Below are 25,546 nucleotides of genomic sequence, written 5' to 3' on the forward strand. Positions count from 1 at the left end.
CCTGGGCATGCACTGTGAAGGTAAATGCAGTCCTGGGTAGCAGTGCATGTCGACTCCCTACTCCCAGCCATGCCTGCTGAGATGCAGCCTCCTCCACAGCTGGGCTCTCCGGGCCTCAAGACCACTGTAGAACTCTGCACAGGGATGCTTCGCCGCAGAGGTGGGGACCTAAATCATATGGTGTTCTGGTGCATGCTCCATGATACCTGGAACCCAGCCGGGGGAGTGGAGGACAGGTTCTAGTCAGCCTTGCCTCTAACATATCAGCCACCAAGCAGCAACTCTGCCCAGACCACCAGGTAGCAGCAAGGGTTTTCAGCACTCTACAGGACATGAACACACACATGCGTGCATGCACACGCACATACACACAAACATAGACTAACATACACAGACACACACATACACATACACACACACATATACCACACACAGCACACACACACGTAAATACACAAACACCCATATACACACATACACACACTACACATATACACATACATGACACAGACACACACATACACATACACATATGCATACACACACCACACATACACATCACACACATACACACACATACATACACTACACACATTACACACACACACTCCAGACACCCACAGAGGTCTGGGGCTGTCCCAGGGAAGCAAAGGGGCTTGACTTTCACAGTGGGGCAGTGAGCCCAGAGAAGAGGCCCTTCTCTCTGGGGCCTCACCACCTGCCCCCACCTCAGGGAATCAGAAATGCTCCACAGTCCAGAAGGCAGTCACATGAGCCCTGTGACTGTAGGTGATTCTCTCACTGGCTGGAGAAGGGCAGGGCACAAGGAAACTCAGCAGAGACCCCGACTCCCAGTGCGGGAGACGATGACGCCCCAAAGCCTGTGTGAAATTCACATGGAGATCCCGAGCCATGCGCCACAGGGGAGGTGGGTCTGATGTCCCCCCTGCTCCTCCTTCCCCTCTGCTGTCTGCCTCCCATGGGCACATGACGTGGCCCACGCCTCTGTGAGTTGGACCTGCGAGAGGAGCCAGGCCAGCCCCTGAGCTCTGCTGGGCCCAGGGCAAGAGTGTAGTGTGAACCTACAGACAAAGACTTCAAACTGCGGATGGTTAAATACGGTTCTCTCCCGCCCTGACACACACGGGCCTTCCTAGCACCCTGGAAGGCCATGCTGAAATCCAGCTCCACACTGCCATGTGGCAGCATAAGGGAGACCTCCAGACCACAGTCCCCCCGCCCCCTCACCCAGCCCCATCCTCTCCTGTAGGGGCCTCTGCACCAGTCTGTGTGACAACCATGTGACATCCTGGATGCAGGCCAGCTCAGGCGTTCACCCCCACCCCTGCATCAGCACTGTGAGTCTCTAACCCACAGCATCTCACAGTCTTTGCAAACATTCTATTTCCCAGCCGTTTGCAGAGCTGAGGGTCAACTGGGCTGCATCGGCCACACCTGTTCTGACTGGCCGGCAGCCCCCCTGCAAGGTCAGAGCCCACAGCTTCGGCCACGCCTCTCAGTGCTGCTGTGCGTTTGGGCCTATCCTCTCAGCCCGCTCCCCAAGTCTCATGTCTCCACACTGAGCCTGGGCAGGAAGAACCTTGCCAGCCATGCTGCTGGCAACCCCAGCCTGTGCTGGAAGACGCCTTGCAATTTCCGTTGTCTCCAACCACCCACGCTGTGAACTGGTCCACACCACAGGCGTGAAACTGAGCCTGTACATCTGAGTCCTTCCTGAAGGCCCCTGTAGGACTAAAATACAAACAGCAAAATCACGATTTTGTGGTGTGGGCTGACCCCACTTATTAGCCACTATTTGTGGGCTACACGCTAAAGGAGACACCAACGGGGCTTTGCATATTATCTCACTTAAACCTTTCAGAAGTGAATTTTCCCCATTGCACCAATGAGTGTGTAGTGTGTGTGCCCAGAGCCTTGAATCCCTGCACACAATTGAAAAACTAAACTGTCATCACATTTCTACTGCTGTGTAACAAATTACCCCATAACCTGGATGTCGTTTTAGAATGCTTTCTGATTCAGAAGGTAGGGAATTTGTGTAGGGAACAGTGGGGTGGCCGGTCTCCACTCTGGTGTGTCTGGAGACCAGAGAAGTAACCACAACAATCATGTTTTGCTCTCCTGTGCGATGAGGAAATACGTTCCCAGTACATGCCAACACGTCCATGGCCTTTGTCCTCCCCGCTCCAAAAGGGGAGAGCCGCCGGCACTCACAGGCGAGGGCAGCCGCATTGAAGGCTGCTGTGATTATGCTCAGCTCCCAGGCTGCTGGCGCACGCACAGCCTTCTCGGTGGATCCCTGCTCTTCTTTACTCCTCTTCTGTGGAGCCTTAGGTGGTTTCATATTGACACGCTCAGTCTGCTCCTGAAAGTTACGCCTTAATTCAGAGTGGGGAAGGAAGAGGATGCGAGAGGCGTTTAGCAGAGCAGAGCTTGGCCGGCGTTCAATTTAGAGAATGTTTGTTGCAATAAACACACCAAGATGTGTTTCTTCTAGGGTGTTGAAGAGACAATCTCTAGAGGCCATCTCCCCACATCATTTTTCCAGCAAAAAAAAAACCCACGGCATTTCTGTCTTTATTCCAGAAGAGGGAGATTTACTTTCTTAATAATGGGAATCTTGACGGCCTCGGGTTTTGCCGCTCGCAGGCGCCGACGTCTGCATCTGCTGCGCATTCGTTGCAAGAGAGTCTTAACTGACAACTTGAGATTTACGGTGGCAAAGCTATGAAACATCTGGGAAACCAGAAACGCGTGCTTTTACAGCCTTACGGCTACCAGCAATTTGATAAACATAATGTATGGATAATTTAAATGTTTAAGCATTTAATTACTGGTAAATGGGAGATATTTTGTTTTATGTTGTGTGGCTTATTATTTCATAAGTTTTCATTTAAGCATCCAGCAACAGAAGCCAACTTTCTGTCTTTCAGCCTCGTTGCTTTGTGCCTTTCTTTTTATGAAAGCAGCGCAGGACGTGCCCTGGGGAAACCCGGACAGGACCAGGCGGGATTCTGCCCTCTGTCTCCAGCCTCACAGAGACTCACATCCTCTGGTCCCACCCCTCTCCCCGCCACCTCCAGGGGCCATGGCTTAGCAGCACTGCAGGCCTTCTCTCCGACTCCCCCTCAGTTGGGGTCGGGAACCTTCCCGCAAACTTGGGGGCAGCACTGGCAACACGGGCCCAGCCAGAGACCAGGACGTGACGAAAACTTTCGGGGCTGCTGCCCAGAACCTGGAGACGTGGCACTGAGAGGGGACCAGGCACCTGCTGGGCCCGAGGGAGACACAGAGCCAGCCTTCCCTCCTCCAGGCGCAAAGCCTGGCTTCACCCTTGAGGGATCAGGACATACAATCAACGGCAACGTAAGTTTATAAATGTCTTTACACATATGCCCACAGATGTATAATTTAACAAAGGTGCAAGTGTGTGCTCTCATCGCACACGCTTTATTTGCAGCCCGGCCCTTTATCTTTCCACTTTTTTACCCACTTTCTCGTCCCTCCTAACTGCTTCTCCCTTCACCTTCCCCCAGGTAACCCGTGTTAAAAGTGGCACACAAATTTGTCACATTCATACAGACATAACTGTATGACTGTTTAAGCAAATAGACATTGATGGGGGTTTTGGCTTGTCTGTTCTACAAGCGTGACAAGATGATACACACATTTTCTGACTTGCTTTTCTCTCCTAACAGACTCTCAGCTGCATCTCATCCTCGGCATTAGTCGGATCACCTTCTGCATCCGAGCCGTCCTCTGCCCTGGGCACGTGTTCCTGGGCTCTGCCTCCGTGAACAAGGCTCCAATCAACATCCTAGAACATGCGGCCTTCTGCAGTTATGCGCTTTCACCATATAACTAGATTCCCAGGGAAATTACTGGGTGAAAGAATACGTGTGTTTTTAATGTCAATAGTTGTTGCAAGATGAAACAATATTATGAAGTCATTGTGAACAGACAAGCAACATGCAAACACCATCACCCTGACAAGAACGGCAGCAGAGGAGCTGGCGGAGGCACAGAGCTACCCCACCGCTCTCCACTGCGGTGCCCAAGTTCAACGTCGTCAGATGCTGGGTGCTGGCGCTGAGCTCTGCACGTGGGAGGAGGAGAGCTAAGGTTGGCTCCAAATTCAACGCAAGTGTTGTGTGCTATACTCTCTCTGTTATTCCAGAATCTGGGCAGGTTTGTGAGCACTGGGCAAGCTTCTAGATGGCTTCCAGTTCTGGCCATTGCAGTCTGTCATCGGCTATGCCACCCCGCACACAGGAACCGGCCCTGGCGGATGCCCTTGAGTGGCGTCTACACCAGACCAGCTCTCCCAGGCCCTGCTGTCCACATAGCTCCTGCTGGCAGGCTCTATCCACAGCCGTGCACTTGACCCACCCACCATGACCGCCTGATATCTTCCCAGGGATGTGGTGCCCAGGGAGTCCAGGCAGCCCTAGAGCCGAGACACCTGCTTGACATGAGGGACACCTCACTCCACCACCTGACAAGCAGGTGGCACTCTGAGCCAACACTGGATGGGCCAGGCAGAGACAGATCAGTCAGCTGTCAAGTGATAGGAAGTGGAAGATCCAGCCACGATGGTGACCCATGAAGGTGGGAAGAGGGGTTGGCAGCCAGGCGGGGGCCCCGAGAGAAGGGAAGAAGGAAGGGTCAGCCAGAAGCATCGGCTCTGAGGGACCTGCTCAGTGCTGCCACCTGACTGCTGGGCACGCCAGCCTGGAGCAGGTGGAGAAGCCACTGCATGGCCGCTTTCCTGTCGCCCAGCACCAGGACAGCAGGGAGGGCAGCCACAGCTCCTCCTGACCGGCTGGCACCCAGACTCCTTCCAATTAAGACTTTACGGGCATTATCCTGAACGTTGCCCTTACTTTTAAATCTGGTTACCGCCACCAAGTGACAGAGAACAAGGGGCGAGCACTGCCACTGGGAGAGGAAAGGGCACCGCAGAGAACAGCGCTGGCAGCTCCTCCTGCCGTCCCCGCCGTTATCTATGACTTTACATTGCACTGTGGCCTCTGGTTACTGACAATAACACCGAATCCTCAGAATGTCCTGGGGAAGCAGCTGAGCCACGAATGACAGAGTCAGGTCTTCATGACTTGGGCCGGTGGGGGAAAGCCTGGTTGTAATTCGGACCCCAGGTAACGGGTGTAGGATGCTACCTGCGTGCGGATTCATGGCACTTGGCCAGTTAAGCTGCTCGTTAGGGCCGTGAGTGGAAAACACAAAACGCCACGGTCATGCGTAAATTACCTCGAACACTGCACTGTCTTGGTAGCATCTGAACCATAAAAGAAACAGGTGAAGAGGCGGGAGGACAAGCTGTGTCCAGCCCAGCTGGGGGAAAACAACCCAGCAGGGGCCAACAGGAGGGGACAGGAGCTACCCGAGCCTCTACATTTTCACCTGCCGAGCGAGGCTGGCAAAGCCACGCACCCCAAGGGAGGTGTGGGGCGCCGCCTGGGGACAGCAAGCCTGTCACACCTTCCTGGGCCCTCCTTCCCCGCTCCCACCCCACGGGGCTCCCCCCACCCACCACACAGACACCGGGTCACCCAAAAGAAGCTATTCTAATTTCTTCTCATTCTAAGATTAAAAACTATGCTGTCTGGCTTTAAAATACTTGGCATCCATTGAGCATAAAACATTCCCTAAGCCCGTCAGAAGACACGTTCCATCCAAGCCCTCTGGGAGTCCTGCACACATTTGGTAACATCATGAACATAGAGCGATTCCAAATTGAAATCAACAATGTGTAGTTAGGAAAATCAATGTGAAACGTTTATTCTGTCCAGGTGAGCAATTTCCCCAAAGCAGGAAACACCAAAGGTGGTCACTCACTTTGAATGTTAAGTCACAAGACAAGATAAAGGGATTTTTTACATTTTACAACTCGTCTCTCTCCCACTGTAAGAAATTCTGTATTGGGTAAAATAGTAACACTAAATAATTAATGCCACACTTGGTGCTGAAGCCATCCATGGAGGTGGTGCCACTTTAGAAGATGGAGACAGATGTCAATCCAGCCACGGTTCACCAGATCCAGAGACCCCCACACTGTGGGCCACAGGCCCAAAGTGGCACTGGCTGGTCATTTGCACACCCATTGGTCCAGGCAGGAGGGCCCAGCAACCCTGGTTCCGGGAACATCCTTGCACTGCAGCACCACACACGCCCCATGGAAACCAGGAGGGAAGGGGAACAGAGGTTGGGAATGTCTTAGGGGAGCCCCACCCCCAACAGTGGCACCTGGCAGCTGCTACCCCCTCTGGCCCGAGTGCAGTCAGAGGACAATCCCATACACACTCATGTAGACCTAACAGCAGAGGCCGGAAGCAGAGCCCAAGCCTGCCTGAGACCCTAACCTGGCCGCACGCTGTGCCCACGAGCTGTGCTGTGCCTGCACCTGCCCTGGGGCCTCGTGCTCCTGTCTGCTCCTTGAGATTTCCTGGGACCGAGGGCTTGAGACACATCACTCACAGGCCAATGCCTCTCCTTCAGAACAAAAGGACACAAAGTCACTTACTTTCAAAACACACATTCTCAAAAGCACCAGGCAACCTAGCAAAAGCATCTGGCTGCCTCTGCCTTCTCTGAGGCAAGGGGATGCACACTGGTCACTCGCTGTCAAGTTCACATCCAGCACTTGATGCCAGGAGATAACACTGGAACAAGGAAGGCTGTCTCGTTGGGCTGAGGCTGGAGCAAGGCTGAGGTGGAGGGAAGACATGGCCACCTTTCCTCAGCCCCTAACGTGGCCAGAGAAGTGACTGTTGGCTCTTTCCAGCAGGGCGGGTCCCTGGCAGGAGCTCTGAACGAAGTGGGGGAACCAGGCACAGTCGGTACCGTGCATGTGTGGGGCTGCCCACGCTCTCCTTCCCCATATGGCACCTGGAGACTTGGCAGGTTCCAGGGACCACTTTGGAAAGCAGGCCTATTTAAAGCAGAAAACACAAGCTCCAGCGTTAAGAGGCACATGCTACACACAAATGCACAAAACCACAGGGGAGGACCAATTAAGAGCGTGTCTTATGTACCTGAGAACTTATGTACCTGAGAAAGTGCGGGAAAGGAGGCAACTGTCGCTCTTGTTTTAGACTGAACCGGGCAGAGCACAGAGCCCAGGACAGACACCCTCGGGTGCTCCCGGAACAGCAGCAGAAAGTCCAGAGGGCGAAACTCAAAGGTCATCCTCCAGATCTTGCTGCTACTATGGCTCCTCATGGGGTCAGGTGACACGGCCCTAATTCACACCCTAGAGCTGTGCTGGAGGCAAACCCTGCTGAGCCCCCGGCAGGCTCAAGACCCTGGCTTCTCCACACAGAGCATCAGAGATGCAGGACCCTTAGAATATTCCCGGGTCTGTGTGGGCACACAGGAGCATGCCAGAACTTGGGCTGTGGGTTGCAGGGAAGCTGCCAGGAGCCAGCTACTGTCCCCGCTGTGTTGCCCAGCTCAGGGGAGAGCCAGGGCAGATGTCCACTCAAGCCAGCTCCAGTGGAAAGCCAATGTCAAGCCTTGCTGGGCGGGACCCGGGTCCTGAGCTAAGGTGCTTCAGGACCCAGGTGGCCTCACAGACTCCATGGCAGGGGCTCCCACTCCTCTTGAGATCTGCCCCTGGTCCCCTGCAGGTTCTTCTTTGAAGCTTCCCCTGCAACCAGCCCCAGTTCCCCTTGCACCAGTGCTCCCAGCTGAGTGCCCAGTGCTTCCCGTTTCTTTCACATCAAAACTGCCAAATCTAGAGAGACTGGTGGACCACAGCTAGTCTTTCCACACTGAGCTGGAGGTCAGAGGTCACTAGCCAGCCTGAGACTGGTTGCCCTCCACCGGATGCCCTTGACCCACGTCTGTGACCAAGTGGTCCCCAGCACGGCCACTGCCCCCAGAAGAAGCTGTGGGAAGAAAGTTCTCCCAGGAAGGAAGTGACTTAGCCAATTCCACATTTAAATACAATCACTTAAATATGCTGTGAGTTTGCCATTGGAAAGGAAAGGAACACAGCACGGATGCTGTCGGCAGAGTGCAGGGATGACCTGCAGAGCAAGAGAACATGTTTGCAAACCGCACATCAGACAGCATGTAAGGAATTCAAACAACCCAACAGCATAAAAACAAACAACACGATGAAAAATGGGCCAAAGACCCGAACAGACATTTCTCAAAAGAAGACACACAAATGGGCAACAGGCATGTGAAAAAATGCTCAACATCACTAATCATCAGGGAAATGGAAATTAAAACCACAATGAGCTATCAAGGGACCCCAGTTAGAATGGATATCATCAGCAAGACAGAAAATAACAAATGCAGGCAAGGATGCAGAGGAAAGGGAACCCTCCTACATTGTTGGTGGCACTGTAAATCGATACAGCCACTAAGGGAAAAAATAAGGTGGTTCCTAAAAAACCAAAAGTATAACTGCCTTATGACCCAGCTATCCCACTACTGGGTATATCCCAAAGGAAATGACATCAGTATATGAGAGACACCTGCACTCCCATGCTCATCTCAACACTAGTCACAATAGCCAAGAGGCGGGGTCAGCCTAAACTCCCATCCGTGGGTGAATGGATAAAAATACTGTGGTATATCTACACACAATGGAATACTATTCAGCTATTTTAAAAAATGAAATCCTGTCATTTGCAACAACACGGATAGAACTGGAGACCATCAGTGTTAAGTGAAATAAGCCAGACACAGAAAGACGAATACCGCATGGTCTCGCTCATATGTGAAACCTAAAAAAAAAAAAAAAAAAGGTGGTTCTTACAGAAGTAGAGCGTAGCATGACGGTTATCAGAGTCTTGGGGGGAGGGATGGGGAGAGGAAGAGGGGGATTGACAGGTAGACAGGAAGAGTAAGTTCTGGCGTTCTAGATTGTATATTTCACTATATTGTATATTTCTAAGTAGCTAGAAAAGAGGACCTGACTGTAATTACCACAAGGAAAAGATAAATGTTTAGGTGATGGGCATGCTAGCTACTCTAAGTGAATCCCTGTACAATGTATGCGTGTATTGAAACAGCACACTGTACCCCACAAATACGTACAACTAAATGTTAACATAGGAGTGGCCACCTTGCTCCTGCCCCTGACAGGTTCTCTGGTTGGGGTCACAGGGACTTCGAGACAGCTGCCTGGACCTTCTCTGACTATGCTGTCCCGGGTGTTGCTTTCTGCCGCCACCACAGGGGGCCCGTCTCTGAAGAACGCGGCCCCCCAGGTCCAGGGATATTGCAGGCAATGCGGATCTTTCACACAGGACAGCCAAAACTATGCCCTCTACCACCTCTTCCTGAATGTGGAGGAAGAGTTCATTTTGGGCTGATCCCTGAGGAATTCTTGCAGTTCTTTTACCCTAAAACCATTGTAACAGGCCCCTACATGCTTATCTTGTACTGTCTTTCCAAAGAAATACATGTGATTACCCAGAGGCCTTCTTTTCCTATCAATAGCAGGGTTCCTCGTCTATATAACTTGAAAATATGGCGCCTCTACTGGAGAATTTGCTGATAACCTCAGTGAGCAAAAGTTGCCCAACCAGAAGAGGTGAAGAGGGCGGCGCGCACACAAGTCGGGATGGGACTGATTCGCAGAAGCCACACCAGGCACTGGGTCAGAAGCACCGTTACCTTCTCTGTGTCCAGAGGAGTGACACTGTGGCCTTGGAGGTCGCTCAGCGGGAATGGCTGCACAGAGCATATGAGGAGGTGAAGAACGCCTGGATCATCACAGCTCTGTGCAGACACGATGTGTTGGAAGGAACAAGAGCTCATGATAAACTGGGTGGAGAAGCACATGGTGTGCAGCGTGTCTGCACAGCAGTGACAGGAGGCCATCACCAAGTGCACTCACCGCAGGTCTCCAGCTGCTGGAAAGAAGGCTCGGACAACGCCAGTCTGTACACATGTCCACCCCAATTGAGACCACTGGAAGCAGTTGCTGACTAATTGGAAACTAGTCCACGTGACCCAGTCTTTCTGTGCTGCTGTCCACTGGAGTTAGGTTCCTGTCCCTAACAACGAAGACTTGCAGCTTCCCGTGCTGAGAGCTGCGTCTACTGGCCGTCGGGTGTTCGTCCTCCCGCTGTGCTGTGAGGCGCCCCAGGACCACTCTGAGTAAGCAGGCTTCTGTGAAAAAGCTCTGCCTGACTGAAGGTTACTGAGATATAGATTAAACTTGGAATTAATTCTACCATCTTGCAACAAAATGACAATTGAAACAAGAAAAAATTTTTGATAAATAAATTAGTAATTAGATAAATTAATAAATTTTAAAATCTGGGGGGAAAGGAAAGGAAAGGAGACAGAGTTTTGTTTCTGCACCTCGGCTTCATGGTACTCAGGGGCATCTGGCTGCGGCCAATGTTCGTGTGGCTCCCACAAACAGGCACTCGTGACAGCCAGTGCATGCCAAGGTCCCAGCTGCAGTCACCTATGCAGGGGAGCCAGGCGGATCACCCGCAGGTGCTGCCCTGCATGAAGGTGCCTGGTGGGCTGTGGGTGGTGGCTGCTGCTGTCGACCCCTCCCTCATTCCTCTTGTATCACTCACTGGAAAACCACATACTGAAGACCCCCCAAGAAGCCCAGGCCTGTTCCTGAGAGCCCAGCTGCTGCCTTGGGGTGCCACTGAGGCCACCTGCCCAGAAGTCTTGGGAAGGATCGCAGACCCATGGGTAGCTCGAGCGGGAGTCCCCTGCCCAGTCATCCAAGTGGCTTGTGGGTCTGAGACGGTTCAGAGAGGCCAGACCACAGAGAAAAATAAACTCTTGACTTCTGAGAAAGAGCAGCTATTTTTCTTGAAAGCGTTAGTACCGTCTAAGCCCATAAAACAGTTCAAAGCAGACAGGCCTCAGGAAGAGCCGTCCCTCTGGCCGAACGCTCCGCGCACACAGGCCTTTACTGCATGAAAAGAAACACTGATCTCGTCCCGTGGAAACGCCTTTACTGCAAAATGCCTTGCCACGTCCCTGACATGTGATTTGACAGACAAGCAGCTGACGTTTATGGAGTGCCCTTGTCTGTCGGCCTGCAGTGGGTGCCACTGTCCCCGGGTCCCAGCAGCCACCGCAGCTGGTCCAAGCCCCACGAGGGCGGAGCAGAGCTGGTGGGCATCTGGGCAGACCTCAGAGCCCACCCTCACCCCTCAGGGCACCTTCTCTAACAGGCTTATCCCAGGAACAAGAAGCAGTGGCTAAAAGCTTCCAGAAATGATAAAATACACACACAAAGAAAGCCAGGAACTGGAATCAGGATGACATCAAAACTCTCAGCAGCAGCGAGGGAAGCTGAAAGAGGAATAAACCCCCATGGTCAACCTAGAACTTCCAACAAGTAATTCAACAGAAAAGTGTCCAGCAAACAATTTCCAGCCTAGAATTCTCCACCAGCCAAGTGGTTGTTAGGGTGTGGTGGCAGAAGAGTGACAATTTCACCCCTACAGGGAAGGACTCTATCAATCTACCCGCCATCCGCCTCTTCTCAGACAGCTGCTGGGAGATGCGCGCCGTCAGAACAAAGCAGGAAAGCTGAAGAAGGGAAGGGACGGGATGGGGAAGGGGACCCAGTAAACAAGGGACCCAGCACAGGAAAGAGCCAAAGGACTTCCCAGGAAGATGGCAGTGCATCGAGGGCAAGAGCCCGGTTGGAGCAGCAGGTCAGAGAACTAGAGAAGGGACACCTGCAGCAGATGAAAAACACGCGAAGGCCCTGAAGGTGCAGCTGAAAGAATCCAAAGGGGTTTCCTGCAGGGAGAAGGGCTAGGGCTGGGGGAGGGGGGAGGGATGCTGTTTGTCATTTAGAGCACTGCACAACTGTCCAGCTATAAATCTGCAGTGCTTTGGTAAAAATAAAAGTTAAGTTTAGAAAGTAAAATGAATTTTCGCAAAGATTTATCTATAAGGACAGCCACTACAGTGTTATTTGTCAATTTTTAAAAAGCAGCCTAAATGTCCAACCACAGAAGGTGCCCTGTTGATTTCATGACAGCCTGGGGGCGGAGGGAGGGGTCTGCCCCATAACCTTCACAACCTAGAATGTGTGCGTGATCTCTAAGAGGACGTCAGGATCCTTTACATGTGTGGGTGGAGATCAGGACCCATTGAATGAGCTCCACAGGGCTGCTCTTTGTCTGTCCCGTATCCCCAGCCCACTGGCTCCCCAGAGCAGCTCTCTCAGGGCCAGTGTTTCTGCTCAGCACAAGATATGTGGTCGCTTCATCCCTGGTTTAATGACCAGGGGTGAGTACACGTCTATGAGCATCACACACTCTAGGAGCCAACACAGGGCTCAGGGAAGACCAGGACATGGCCATTCCCTCAAAGCACCTGCACGGTCTGTGTCTCACACAGGCAGCATTTCCAAAGCCACAGCAGTCACACTCTACGGACACCTGGTGAAAGATGCACCCAAATACACACAACTGTCCTTCAAATGCAGCATCCTCGTGACCCCACAGCCCCACGCCCAGAAATGTGCCCTCAGAAACATTCAGACACGTGTGGACAACTGCCCCAGGACCCCATGCTCCCCCCGACCCCCGCAGACTGTTCTAGGATGGAAGCCCACCCTGCCCTGCCTCTGCCCAGGACAATCGCACAGCCCTCCCAGGAAGGGCCGCCAGCTTCTCAGGGCCTGGGGCACTTCCCGGCACACAGCTTTGATCCTGAGCTCGAAGCCAATGCCGGGTCTTCCTTGAGTTACTGACACAGGAGGCGCAGAGCCAGCTGCCATCCACGTCAGGACACTGCCCTCTGTCGCCCACTGAGCGAACAGCGCCACCGTTCCTGCCGCCAGCGAAGGAGCTGGCCCTGCCCGCCTGCAGGACCCCACGACTGCCGGGGAGCACCCCCTCATCTGTCCAGCGCACCCCCGGCGCCTCGCCCACCCCGACGACCCCGCGAGGCTGAGGCAGGTGCACGCAGAGGCCCCGGCCCTGGCTTCACCTCCAGGAGCGTCCCACTCACCTCCCACCCCCGTCCCCTAGAACAGCAGCCAGTGGACGTGATGCAACCATGAGTGTAGAATGACTGAATGGATTCATTAATTAGCTAATGAATTAATTAATGGAGATTACCACCTGTCCCTCCCCCACGCCCAGTCTGAAGGGACAGATGCCTCCAGCAGAAGGAGACGGTCTCCCCCCAGGACTGGCCAGTGTGAAGCCAAGTCCCCTCAGGACCCCCTTTCCCACCCACTTCTCTTGAGTCCCTGGTCAAATCTGCCTCACGGGGGACGTGGCGCTAAAGATGAGCCTTAAATTCAGATGAGACTTAAGGAACTGGTGGGACACCCATGGACCTGGGTCTCGCACTTCTGGGAGTGGGATCAAAAGAACCGATCCTGAACGCTCGCGACACTCGGTGCACGAACAGCTCCTCATGCCAATGCGCAGCAGCCCGTGAGTGGCCAGCGGGGCACACGGCCCTGTCGCGGTGGACATCAGCTGTCGCTAAGAATGGTAACGCAGAAGTGTTTTTTAAATATGGAGAAAAGCGGCATACAAAGTTGAATCTATACTTTTATCACAAATATATTAAACTTGCCTACAGAAATAAACTGATTATTTTAGGAAGGTGGGAGAGTAGAGTTGTTCGCTGTTAGCCAGCTACCACAGCAATCTGTACACAGAAACACAGTTCGTCGGGCTTGGTAAATCAAGGCCTTTAAAACACTTGGCCCCCAAGGATGGCCACAGCTTGGGCTGAGCCTGTGGTCACAGGGCAAGAGTTCTGTCAGAGCACTTCAGGGCCTCTGGGGACCAAGGGGGTGGGGGGATGCTCTGCTGACCAGCATAGTAAGCACCTGTCCCCGGTCCCAGGTGAGGCGCAGAGAAAACTCCCCCGCAGAATGCTGCAAGAGAGATTGAGTCAGAGCCACACACTCTTGACATGGGCTGAGGGGATGCAGGCAAAGACCACGGGCGAGAGCAGGAAGGGTCAGGCCCCGGAGCCTCTGCCCCTACGCCCCCACCCCCACCCCTGCCAGGTCCTCTCTGTCCTCACCCTCAGGGTGGGGCTCCTTTCTGGGAAAACAGAAAGTGTCCAAGAGGCCACCTGGCTGCCGCCAGGGAGTGCAGTGAGGTGGGATCTGCAGCAGCTGGAGGGTGACTGTCAGACCCCTGGGGAGGAGGTGGCCATGAGGTGGCAGAGGGACAGCTACTGTACTCTGTGTGTTCTGAGGCAGAGAAGGGCTGGTGGCCGTGCCCTGGCCCTGTGGACCCCAGCACTGAGGGGCTACTTACATCATATCATGGCTTTGCAAGAAATCACCTCCAGCTTTGAGGCTGAAACAAGGCTCCTTTGACAGCTGGCAGCTCTGCAGGTCAGAAGCACCTGCACACCCTGCTCAGACTGCCAAGGGCAAAATCTAGGTATCAGCCAGGCCGAGGTCTCATCTGGAGATTCAGGGGAAGACTCGGTGTCCAGGCCCACTCGGGGTTGGCAGAACCTGAGCCTCGGTGCTGCAGAACTGGCAACGCCGCTTCCTTGCTGGCTGTCAGCCACAGCCCACTCTCAGCTCCTGGAGGCCCCCACGTTCCTCACCGGGGGCCCTCTGTCTTCAAAGCCGGCAGTGGACAATTTCTCACGTGCCAAATCTCTCTTTGAATCTCTTCTGCCTGGAAGAGCTCGTCCCTTTTAAGAACCGACCTGATGGAGTCGCCCCTTCAGCACAAACTTCTTACCTGATTTCGGATCTTAATTACACCTGCACGGTCCCTTTTTCACAGTACCTGGATTTGTGTTGATTGAACAACTGGGAGAAGATGTGTGTACCCCAAGGACGGGAACTTGGGGGCCAGTTTGGAGCGCTGCCTACCCGGACAGAATGGAATGGATGGACAGAGCCCCACACCAAAGCTGACAGTGTTCGCAGGGTGGCCGGAACCCCCGTGCCTGCTGGGGCAGAGCCGAGCCCTAGAGCAGGCTCGTTCTTGGCCAGGCCCGGTCTCCAGAGAGTGGCCTCCTCCTCTGGAAGCCCAGGGCCGTGGTGCCGGGGCCCCATCACTGTACAGGGACGGCAGCATCTTCATGCTGGGACAGCCCGCGTCCAACAGCAACACCTTCCGGAAGAAGGCTCAGAGCCACACCCACAGAAGCCACAGTGGCACCTTTGCGCTGGGGGTGGAATCTGCCTGTGAACAGCCAGGGTGGGAGGAATCGGGGTGGGGAGCCCAGGAGGGCGGGTCTGGGCTCGGACGATGAGGCGCGTGGGCACTTACAGGGAGGAGCAGAGAGGTGACCGGGCAGGTGTGCTGCTCCCGCGGGACCCAGGCTTCTCTGCAGCTACTTTTGCTTGCGTGTCTATAACCCCAGAGGGATGCTGCAGCCGTCGCTGATGCAAGCTGGGACATGAGCTGTTACGGGTTGAGTTGTGGCCCGTGAATGCGACCTTATTTGGAGACAGGGTCTTTGCAGATGTGATCAAGTGGATGAAGTCAACTGGTGTCCTCATGAGAAGAGGGGAGGACACAGACACACAGGGAGGAGACGGCCACGTGACAGTGTGGCAGCGACCGGGGAACGCCAAGGACAGCAGCAAGCCCAGAAGCGAGCAGGCGGGAGGTCCCCCCAGAGTCTCAGAGGGAGCGTGGCCCTGCTGACACCTTGGTCTGAGACATGTAGCCTCCAAAACTGTGGCGGACTAAACTTCTGCTGTTTTTGAGCCCCAGCTCGTGATACTTTCTCACAACAGCCTGGGAGACAGACCGTGGGGGCTTCCACCTGCCTTTGTGCCACATTCAGTCTGCTCCATGTGCTGGGAGGAGGCGCTGGTGCCATCCTGACCACAGCTCACTCCCGATGAAGCCCTTGACGGGCAGGTGCAGCCTGCGGTCCCCCCAGGATAGGCATCCCCGTGTCTGACCCGAGTCACTCTCTCCATGACTGGGGTTGGGGAGAGGTGGGAACGTTGCCCCTCCAGCCCCTTCATCCCACAGCTTACCTGCCCAGTGCGGAGGCCAGAGGAGAAGGGTAGCGTCCTCTGAGCTCCAGCCGCCCCCATGCATCTCGACAGCGACTCGAGACTGTCAAAAAGGAAGATGAGGGCAGAGAGAAGAATCACTATCTTAGTTGGTTTCTCCTGAACCCATCAAAAAACTACCTATGGGTTTCCATTCTTGCTCGAGAGTTACCAGAAGTCACTGATAAGATCCAGTATTTTAAAACATCAGCTTCCCAATTAAAGCTGTTCTATTAGAAAGGTGTTCGCTGTCAGGACTTGCCCTTTCTTGGAGGCCGCACCGGGTGGCCTGGCTGCATATGACAAAAGGTGGACCAAGAAGGTGACCACAAGGAAGGCTCCCTACACCCTTTATTTCCAGCAGGGAAAGGCACGAGTTTTTGTGTAGGTGAAACCCGCTCTACGGGCTTGTGGGAGGCATGCGAGGGGCTTGGGTTGGAGAGCTCAGGGTTGTGTGTTCCATGTGGTGCGCTTCTCGGTCAGAGGAGGTTGGCATTTTGGAGGGACCTCACTCCACGGGGCAGCTGGAGTCAGGCCACAGCCCTGCAGAGCAGCTGCAGCAGGAGGACAGAGAGGCGGTTACGCTCCATGGTCCCCTCGGCCAGCTGGGCAGGGGTCCACAGCAGGGCAGCAGGAGAGAGAACACCGCCCATGGGTCCCATCGGAAACCCCCAGCAGCCCCATGGCAGGCAGAAGACAGCAGTGCCTGGTGTCTCCCAGCTGCTCAGCGATGACACTGCTATAATCCCCCCAGCACCCCAGAACTTACCCAGCACCCCAAGTTTACAAAGGTGGCTCTGAGGATAGGATGAGGGTGTGCATGTGAGGTGTCTGCAGAACAGCAATGACCTGGGCAATCAGAAGGAAGACCCTCCCCCTAATCCATCCAACAGTCATGTGGGGGTCTCCCATGGGCCAGGCCCTGTCCCACCCCCAGGGGAGGAGTGGGGACAGTGGATTTGAACGTCCTTTCCCCGTGAAGTTTACATTCCAGTTGGGGGAAGAGAGAAGATAAGTGAGATGCATAAAAAAGTGCAGGGGATTCTAGAAGTGACAAGTGCTTTGTAGGAAAATTAATTAGCAGAAGGGGTGGGAGTGGGGCGGGGAGGAGAGGTCCCCACAGTACACAGTGGGGTGGGGTAAACTAGCCGAGCAGGTGAGATTGGGGCAGGAGCCTCAAGGAAGTGTGAGGAAGCAGCCATCCAGGAACCTGGAGGACTTTCCAGGCAGGGGAGCAGGTGCAAAGGTCCTGAGGCTTAGGGCCGTGTGGTTTGCAGCAACAGCCACGAAGCCAGCAAGGTGGGGAGGAGCGAGTGAAGGGGACAGAGGAGGTCAGAGGAACAAGTGGGAGGGGCCTGCGGGGCAGGGCCTTGGTGGCCACAGAAGGACTTTGGTTTTAGGCTGAGTTTGCAACGGGAAGCCTTAGGAGGGCATTGAGTAGAGGAATGACCTAAACTGCTGCACACGGGCAGGTGTATTGAGATGGCCTTGGACAGGGAAGCATATTGCATGTTAGTCAGTTACTGACCCCTTAAATGATGACCACAGCCCAGGCGTGGGGCAGAGCAAGAATGTGAGGGCCCCAGAATAACCAGCTCCTCATCAGAAGAATCTGGAAGTGAAAACTCAAGTTCCCAGAGGTGAGCTGGGCAGGTCTGGGCAGTCAGGTGACAACACCCACAGGCCAGAAATGGGTCAGAATGTTGAGAGACAAGGGAAGACCGAGGGGCAGGTCCAAAGGCAGAGGCCAGTGGGCCAGAAACCATCAGGGTGGTGAGAGCTCAGGTGGCCAGAGGAGAAAGAAGCCAGCAAGACGGTGCAGATCAGAGGAAGAGGAGGGTGGTCCCAGACGCTGCCCGGCACAGCAGAGGGTGACCACCCTTCTCTCTCAGGTCCTCAGGTGCCAGGCAAAGCCCTCAGTTTGTTCAGTGGTGCCTGTATGAGTTTCCTGTGGCCAAAACAAATTACCACACACTCAGTGGCTTATAGCTGCACCATGTATTTCTTTACGGTTCTGGAGCTCAGGAGTCTGACGTGGCCAGACTCTTGGGAGGGGATCTTCCCATCAGAATTGCTTCAGACCTGGACGGTTGATAGAACCACGTGGAGAGATGTTCAGAACTGCCTCCCAGGTGCTGTGCTGAGAAGCCTGATGTGCTGTCATGAATTCCTGCAAACAAACCCCACCAGAGATGTGACCTGAGCTCCTTGCCAAACATCTCTGGTGTGTTAACCTGAGTTTTGGAGACATTTTGATCTTTTTTCCTGGTGTGACTGTCTTGGAAAGGGATACCATAAACAGCCCCTTCCTGAGCCCAGGACAACCCAGTAAACACTTTGTGGACAGAGATATTTCCCCTTGGGCACCAGACTGTCTCATAAAGGAACCAGAGCCCGAAGACCTTGACACCAGATGCTTTTTGCCACTATGGCATGGCTGCCAGTCATGCCTGCATGACTCGCACAGGGGTGTGTTCAGTGGGGTTGGTGAATTGCTTTCATCTGGGGATCCCCAGCCCCTGAACACTAGTTTCCTTTGCCTGCTCAGGGACTTGATCTCTTAACACCAGGTCTCCTTTGCTGGGTTTAATTTGCAGCCCCCCCCCCTCCACACACACACACACACTCACTGACTGCTGGGAAGATGAACACTGCTTTATCTCTGCACCAGCCTGTTGTGTCTCCTCTTCACAGAATGCCTTTTCATATCCTCTGTTTATTATTTGTCTTTTTATCAGGGTGTAAAAACCCTTTAATATAAAAGATATTCACATTTTGTTTGAACTTTTTGTTTAAATGTTGCAAAATATACCAGAAGCAAATAATAGCAAGGGGGAAAACTTTTCAATTCATGGAACAAAGTCCAGCTTTCTTTATGGCTTCCTGATATCCCATCTCATGGGAGAAGGTCTCTCCCATCCCAAGGATATACAATGGTATCTTCAGTTATTTTTTAACACTTTTATACTTTGCATTTAAATATTCATCCCATATGGAGTTTATTTTTATGCATAGTATGACACCAGATTCTGGACTTCTTTCCTTCATGGCCAATTACATCAGCACCTTACAGTAACAAGCCACCTGCTCCTGCTGCCCCACCTTAAATTCCTGGCATGACTCAGAGCAGCCTCAGGGGCTCTGCTGGGTCCTGCTCTTCTTGCTCCTGGGCCAAAACCATGTGGCCATGACTCCACTGGCCATGTTGGAATTCTAAACACCTGAGAAGGTATCATTCCTGGATCACTATCTTTCAAAAAAAAATTCTCAACTATTTTCAGACACTATTCCTCCCTGTAAGTTTTTTTTAATTGAACATAATTGATTATATATATTTGTGGGGTACAGAGTTGCCTATCAATACTTGAGTACAATATGTGATGAACGCCACTCTCTCTCTCTCCCTCTCTCCCTCTCTCTCCATGTATATACATATATGTGTATGTGTATGTACACATGAAGAGTGTCACAGAAGAAATAAATGAAAATAAAATAAAATATTTTTATTCTTAACTGATCTAAAAGATGACTGCTCAAAATAATAGCAACAATGTATCAGGTGATTATAGCATATGAATAAGTGAAATGAATGAAGGTGTCACAGAAATTGGATGGAGGAACTGGGAATAGTTTATTGTAAGGTGAGAACACTACATGCAAAATAGTGTGATGTTACTTAAAGGTAAACTTAGATTAGTTTAAAATGTATATTGTAAACCCTGGGGCAACTACTAAATTTTTTTTAAAAAGTATAATTGATATGTTAAGAAAAGAGATAAAACAGAATTATATAAAATGCTAAATTAAAACCAGAGAAGACAGAAAAAGTGAAAGAAAAAAGATACAGAATAATTGCAATGAAGAGAAAACAGTTACACAGTAGATATTATTTCAATAATATCAATAATCCCTTTAAATGTAAATGATCTAAATACACCAATTAAAAGACAGAGACATTCAGAGTGGATAAAACAAGTGAGACCAGAATAGGTTAAATGTAAAGGGTGGGGAGAGATATACCATGGAGCAGTAATCAAAAGAAAAGTAGGTTTGCTATATCAATATCAGATTCCTGAACAAGGAGGATTTTCAGAGATAACACACAACAGTTCTAAACTTTTATGCACCAGACAACAGGGTTAGGCATGATGCAAACTTTGGCAGACTGAAAGGAGAAATAAGCAAACCCACTGTTATAGTTGGAGACTTCAATAACACTCTTTCAGTGACTGACAGATCCAGCAGACTGAAAATCAGTAAAGGTAGAGTTGAACTGAACAGCATAATCAACCAATTGTATATAATTTATCCAACGATAACAGAATACACATTCTCTTATAATAAGACAGAGGCCAGTTTTTTTCCTATATATCAACAATGAACAACTAGATTTGCAATTTTAAAAAAATACCACTTACATGAAATAATTAGGCATATTTAGATAACAAAATATTATAGTATCTGCACGCAGAAAACTACAAAACACTAGTGAAGGAAATCAAAGATCTAAATGAATGGACAGATATTTGCAGTCATAAAATGGAAATCTTAATATTGTTAAGATGCCAGTTCTTTCCAACTCAATCTATAGGTTCAATGCAATTCCAATCAAAATTAGAGCAAGCTATTTTGTCGATATTGACAAACTGATTCTAAAGTGTATATGAAAAGGCAAAAAACGTAGAATAGACAATTTTGAAGAAGAAAGGCAAATTTGAAGGACTCACTCTGCCTAATTCCAGGAGTTATTAGGAAGCTATAGTAATCAAGGCAGCATGGTATTGGCAAAACAACAGACACATAGATCAATGGGACAGGATAGAGAGGCCTGATATAGACTGACATAAATACAGTCTTTTCAGCAAATGATGCTAGGACAATTGCATGTCCATATGCAAAAAACTAAAACTATCCAGAGATCTTACACCCTTTACAAAAAAAAAAAAGCTCAAAATAAATTACTTTTAATAGTTAAAGAACTTATTCTGGGGTGATGAAAATATTCTGGAATTAGTGATGACAGCTTCACAAATCTGTGAATATATTTAAAAAGCATTGAATTATACACTTTAAGAGAATGAATTTTATGATAAGTGATTACATAATAATAAAATTAAATTAACTCAAAATAGTTCATAGACATAAATGTAATATCCAAAAGTATAAAATTTGTAGAAGAAAACATAGTAGAAAACTTCTTGGGTTTAGTGAGTTTTTAGATATAACACCAGAGCACAGTCCATGAAAAAAAGTTGAAACGCTGGACTTTATTAAAATTAAAATGTTCTGCCCTGTGAAATACACTACACTAAGAAAATGAAAAAAACAAGTTACAGGCTGGGGAAATACAAGGGGTCTTGAAAAAGCTCATGAAAAGATTTGAATTACCTTTTAATTGCATTTTCCCACTAACTTTTTGAAGTACCCTCAGATTTGCAAAACACATCTTATAAAGGACTTGGTGATAGTTTCATATGTCAACTTGACTGTGCCACAGGGTGCCCAGAGTAAACATTATTTCTGAGTCTGTCCTTGAGGGCGATTCTGGGTGAGATGAGAACTAGAATCAGTGGACTCAGTAGATTTCCCTCACCAGTGTGGGTGGGCATCGTCCAGTCTGTTGAGGGCCTGAACGAGCACAGAGGCAGAGGATGCTGGATTCACCCTTTCTTTTCCACAGCCTGCATGAGCAGGGCCTCAGGCTTTTCCTGCCCTTGGACTGGCGTTTAGACCATTGGCTCCCTGGTTCTGTTTCTCTGGAGAACACTGACTAATGCGGATTTGTATCCAAAATATAAAAAGAACATTTAAAACTTAACAATATGAAATTAATCAAACTAATATAAAAATAGACAAAAGATCTGAAAAAGATATCTCACCAAAAAAGACAGACAGATGGCAAATAAGCACATTAAAAGATGCTAATATTACTTGTAATCAGGGAATTTCAAATTAAAGCAACAAGATGCCTCTACACACCTGTACAATGGCTAAACTAAGAAAAAAGCCGACAACACCAAATGCTGATGAGGGTGCGGAGCAACGTGAACCCTCACCCACCACTGCTGGTGGGAATGTGAGACGGGGCAGCCCCAGCTGGACACTTTCTTATAAAGCTGAACATGGTCTTACCATGTAACCCAGCAATTTCACACCTGGGCCTTTCTCAACTCGAAAACTTTGTCCACACAAAAACCTGCACAGGAGTGTTTGTAGCAGCTTTGTTTGTTATCACTGAAAAATGAAAGCTACCAAGGTGTCCGGTTGGTGAATGGATCAACAAACTGCGGCATGTCCATTCAATGGACTACCATCCAGTGATGAACAGAAATGATCTACCAAGCCACGTGAAGACGCGGATGAGTCTTAAAAGTGTACTGCTAAGAATGCCATCTGAAAAGGCTGCATACTGTGTGATTCCACTTATATGACATTCTGGAAAAAGCAAAACTGTAGAGACAGTAAACACATCAGTGGTAGTCAGGGTTTCCAAGGAGTAAGGAGTGGGTGGGGTCAGCTGAATAGGGGACTTTTTTAGGACACACACATGGGATTTTTTTAGGACAGTGAAATTCTTCTGTATGATACTATAATAGTGGCTATATTACAGTATGCATTTATCAAAACTCATCAAACTTGACAGCACAAAGAGTGAACCTTAACATATGCACATTTAAAAAAAATTATTTAGGAGTTGGGGGATCCCAGGATGGAGTGCAGACTGCCTCAAAAGAATCAAACTGTATTACAAATGTATGAAACAACCTCACCGAAGGTGGTAGGGGGAAAGGTGCTGACCTAAGTTACTCTGGAATTGAGCAGAGTCTGTAAGACTTAAGATGCTTTATAGGAACTGTAGTGTCCATAAGCACTGTACTCTGATTAATAAAGTGTTTCCATAGGGGTGTGTATTAACAATTCTAAAACCACTAACAATTAAGTAAGCAGATGGCATCTGGTAGGAGTTGAGTTCCTCGCTGTTGGCATAGATCATAGATGAGCCAGGGGAGAGGCTAGAATGATCCGTGTAGTGATGGATTAGAGTTGGAGATGTCAGTATGAATTCATGCTTACCTTATTATAGATGCTGATCGTTGCTTATAGAAATACTTGTAGATGTGTACATATGTGGGTTAGTGTACACACATGTATTTTCTTGATTTGTGAGCTGAGAGGCCAGAAAAAATGATGCCCTGGTGGCAATAAGCACACCCAGCACCCAAGTCTTGGCTTCTAACACCATCTTCTAATAGAAAAAACCAGAGCTCCCTGGAGAAACAGCTGATTCTAGGACTAGAACAAAATATACAAGATGAGTCTGGAGTATCTTGTAGTGCCAGAAAGTAAGGAAGTGTCCAAAATTTTAAAAAATAAATAAAAACAGTGACAGGGGTATTTCAAAGGTACATAAGAGCCAACAAAACAAGCTTCTGTGGTATAATAAGAAATATATTTGGTCCTTATACCTGGCTCCTGGCACAGAGTGCCTAAAACCCTTGCAATGTCCTGAGTGATAGGAGTGTCTTTTGTCATTCATGAGCCCCTTTTGATCACTCCTGCATTTATGCTAATGAGGTGACTTAGGATAGAGCCCCTCGATAGCCTCAGGATGGGCCTGGTCACCAGGAAAACCAAGTGATTGGAGAGTGGTGCCTGTCAGCCCCACCCCTCGGCCTCTGAGAAGGTGGGTTGGGGTGAGGATGGAGATTAAGCTCTGTGAAAACTCCTGAACGATGAGATTTGGTGAGCTCCCAGGTTGGTGAACACACCGAGAAGCTGGGAGGGCCGCGCGTCAGGAGAGGGCACAGGACTTCCTCTCTCATACCTCGCCCTGCGCATCTCTTCCATCAGGTTGTTACCGAGCTGTACCCTTCACAGCAAGTAAACTGTTTACTTGCATTCTGTGAGCCGTTCTAGCAAATCATGAACCCTAAGAGGGGGTCACAGGAACCCCCGATTTATAGCCGGGCAGTCAGAAGTACAGGAGGTCCAGACTTGCTACTGGCATCTGAAGTGGGACTAAGCCCTTTAACTTGTGCGATCTGACACTAACTCTATAGACAGTGTCAGAATTGGATTAAATTGTAGGACACCCAGATGGTGTCTGGAGATTTGGAGAATTGCGTGCTGTGGGAATAACACATTTGGTGTCAGCAGCATTGTGTGAGCAGAGTAGCAGAGCTCTCCCAGACCTCCCAAAGGCCAACACAGGGACAATTTGAACAAGATAAAGTAAAATTGGATTATAACCCAAAATATAGCATAAATATCCACGAGTTCATACTGATTAAGTGACCAAATAAATAAACAAATAGAGAACGGACAGATCTCCCATGCAGAAAAATTCCAAGTAAGTTATGTAGACACTTCTCCCTCAAAGAGTCCTGCCTTCCGCCCCACTCCTCAAGCACGGGCTGCGCACAGTGAGATTCTTCCAAGAGCACAGTCTGGGTGGGGGGCATAGCTTGACAGTGGAGACCCTGACCGACACTGCCTCAGCCAGGTGGTCGAAGTCGGCATCATCAGCGACATGTCGTGCCGATGCTGCACACCCTCGACATGACGTGATGAGGACGGCACTTCACCCCTGTGGTCTTCCTCCCAAACCTATCACCCCAGTCTAATTATGAGACGAGTCTCAATCGAGGGACATTCTACAAAGTATCTGACCAGTGCTCCTCCAAACAGTCAATGTCATTGTAAACAAGGAAAATCTGAGGGACTGTCACAGCCACAAGGAGCCTAAAGAGACGTGAAAATGAATGTCATGTGGGATCTTGGGACAGAAAAAGGTTATTGGGGGAAACTAAGGAAATACGAATAAAAGGCAGACTTCAGTTAATGATAATGCATCTACGCTGGTTCATTAATTGTGACAAATGTTCCATGTAAGATAAAATAATAGAGTAAATAGCATGCGCAGTATATGGCACTCTCTGTGCTATCTTAGCAATTTTTCTACAAGTCTAAAACTATTCTAAAATTAAAAATTTTACTTAAAAATTACATTAAAAATTTTCTGCACAAAGGCCACTGAAAATTTGAGAATGATTAATAGCAGGATGGCCGGAGAGCCAACCAAGTTGGGAAAAAATCTGATTATCAAATTCTATTTCATATATTTTTTTAAATTTTGCATACAATAAGATTAATTTAAAACTACTTATATACCATCAGAATTGCATTTATGATTAAATTGTGCATATATGTATGCATGTGCAATAAAAATCTTCCTTGTGTTTTTAACAAATTTATTGAGGTATTTTTTTAAACATAAAACTCATTCATTTCAGTCATGCATTTCAATGATTTTAGCAACTTTACTGAGTGGGACAACCATCACCATAAATCGGCTTTAGAACATTTTCATCGCTCCAGTTAGAAGATCCTTGCCCAGTTAGAGTTAATTCCCATTTCCATAATGGCTACATGGCATTCTGCAAAATGGATGCACCACAATTTACTCAGTCTTCAGTTGCCAGACATTTAGAATGTTCCCTTGTTTTCATAACTCAAAATAAACTTTAATAAACGTCTTTGTAGCTG

General features: G+C 49.8%; 1 pseudogene; it reads left to right on the forward strand.

The window, feature by feature from the left end:
- Nucleotides 1–9,194: 9,194 nt before the first annotated feature.
- On the forward strand, nucleotides 9,195–9,964 carry LOC134381822 (ATP synthase F(0) complex subunit B1, mitochondrial-like; annotated as a pseudogene).
- Nucleotides 9,965–25,546: the final 15,582 nt, after the last annotated feature.

The sequence above is a fragment of the Cynocephalus volans genome, chromosome 7, assembly GCF_027409185.1.
Source record: "Cynocephalus volans isolate mCynVol1 chromosome 7, mCynVol1.pri, whole genome shotgun sequence".
NCBI classification, from domain to species: domain Eukaryota; kingdom Metazoa; phylum Chordata; class Mammalia; order Dermoptera; family Cynocephalidae; genus Cynocephalus; species Cynocephalus volans.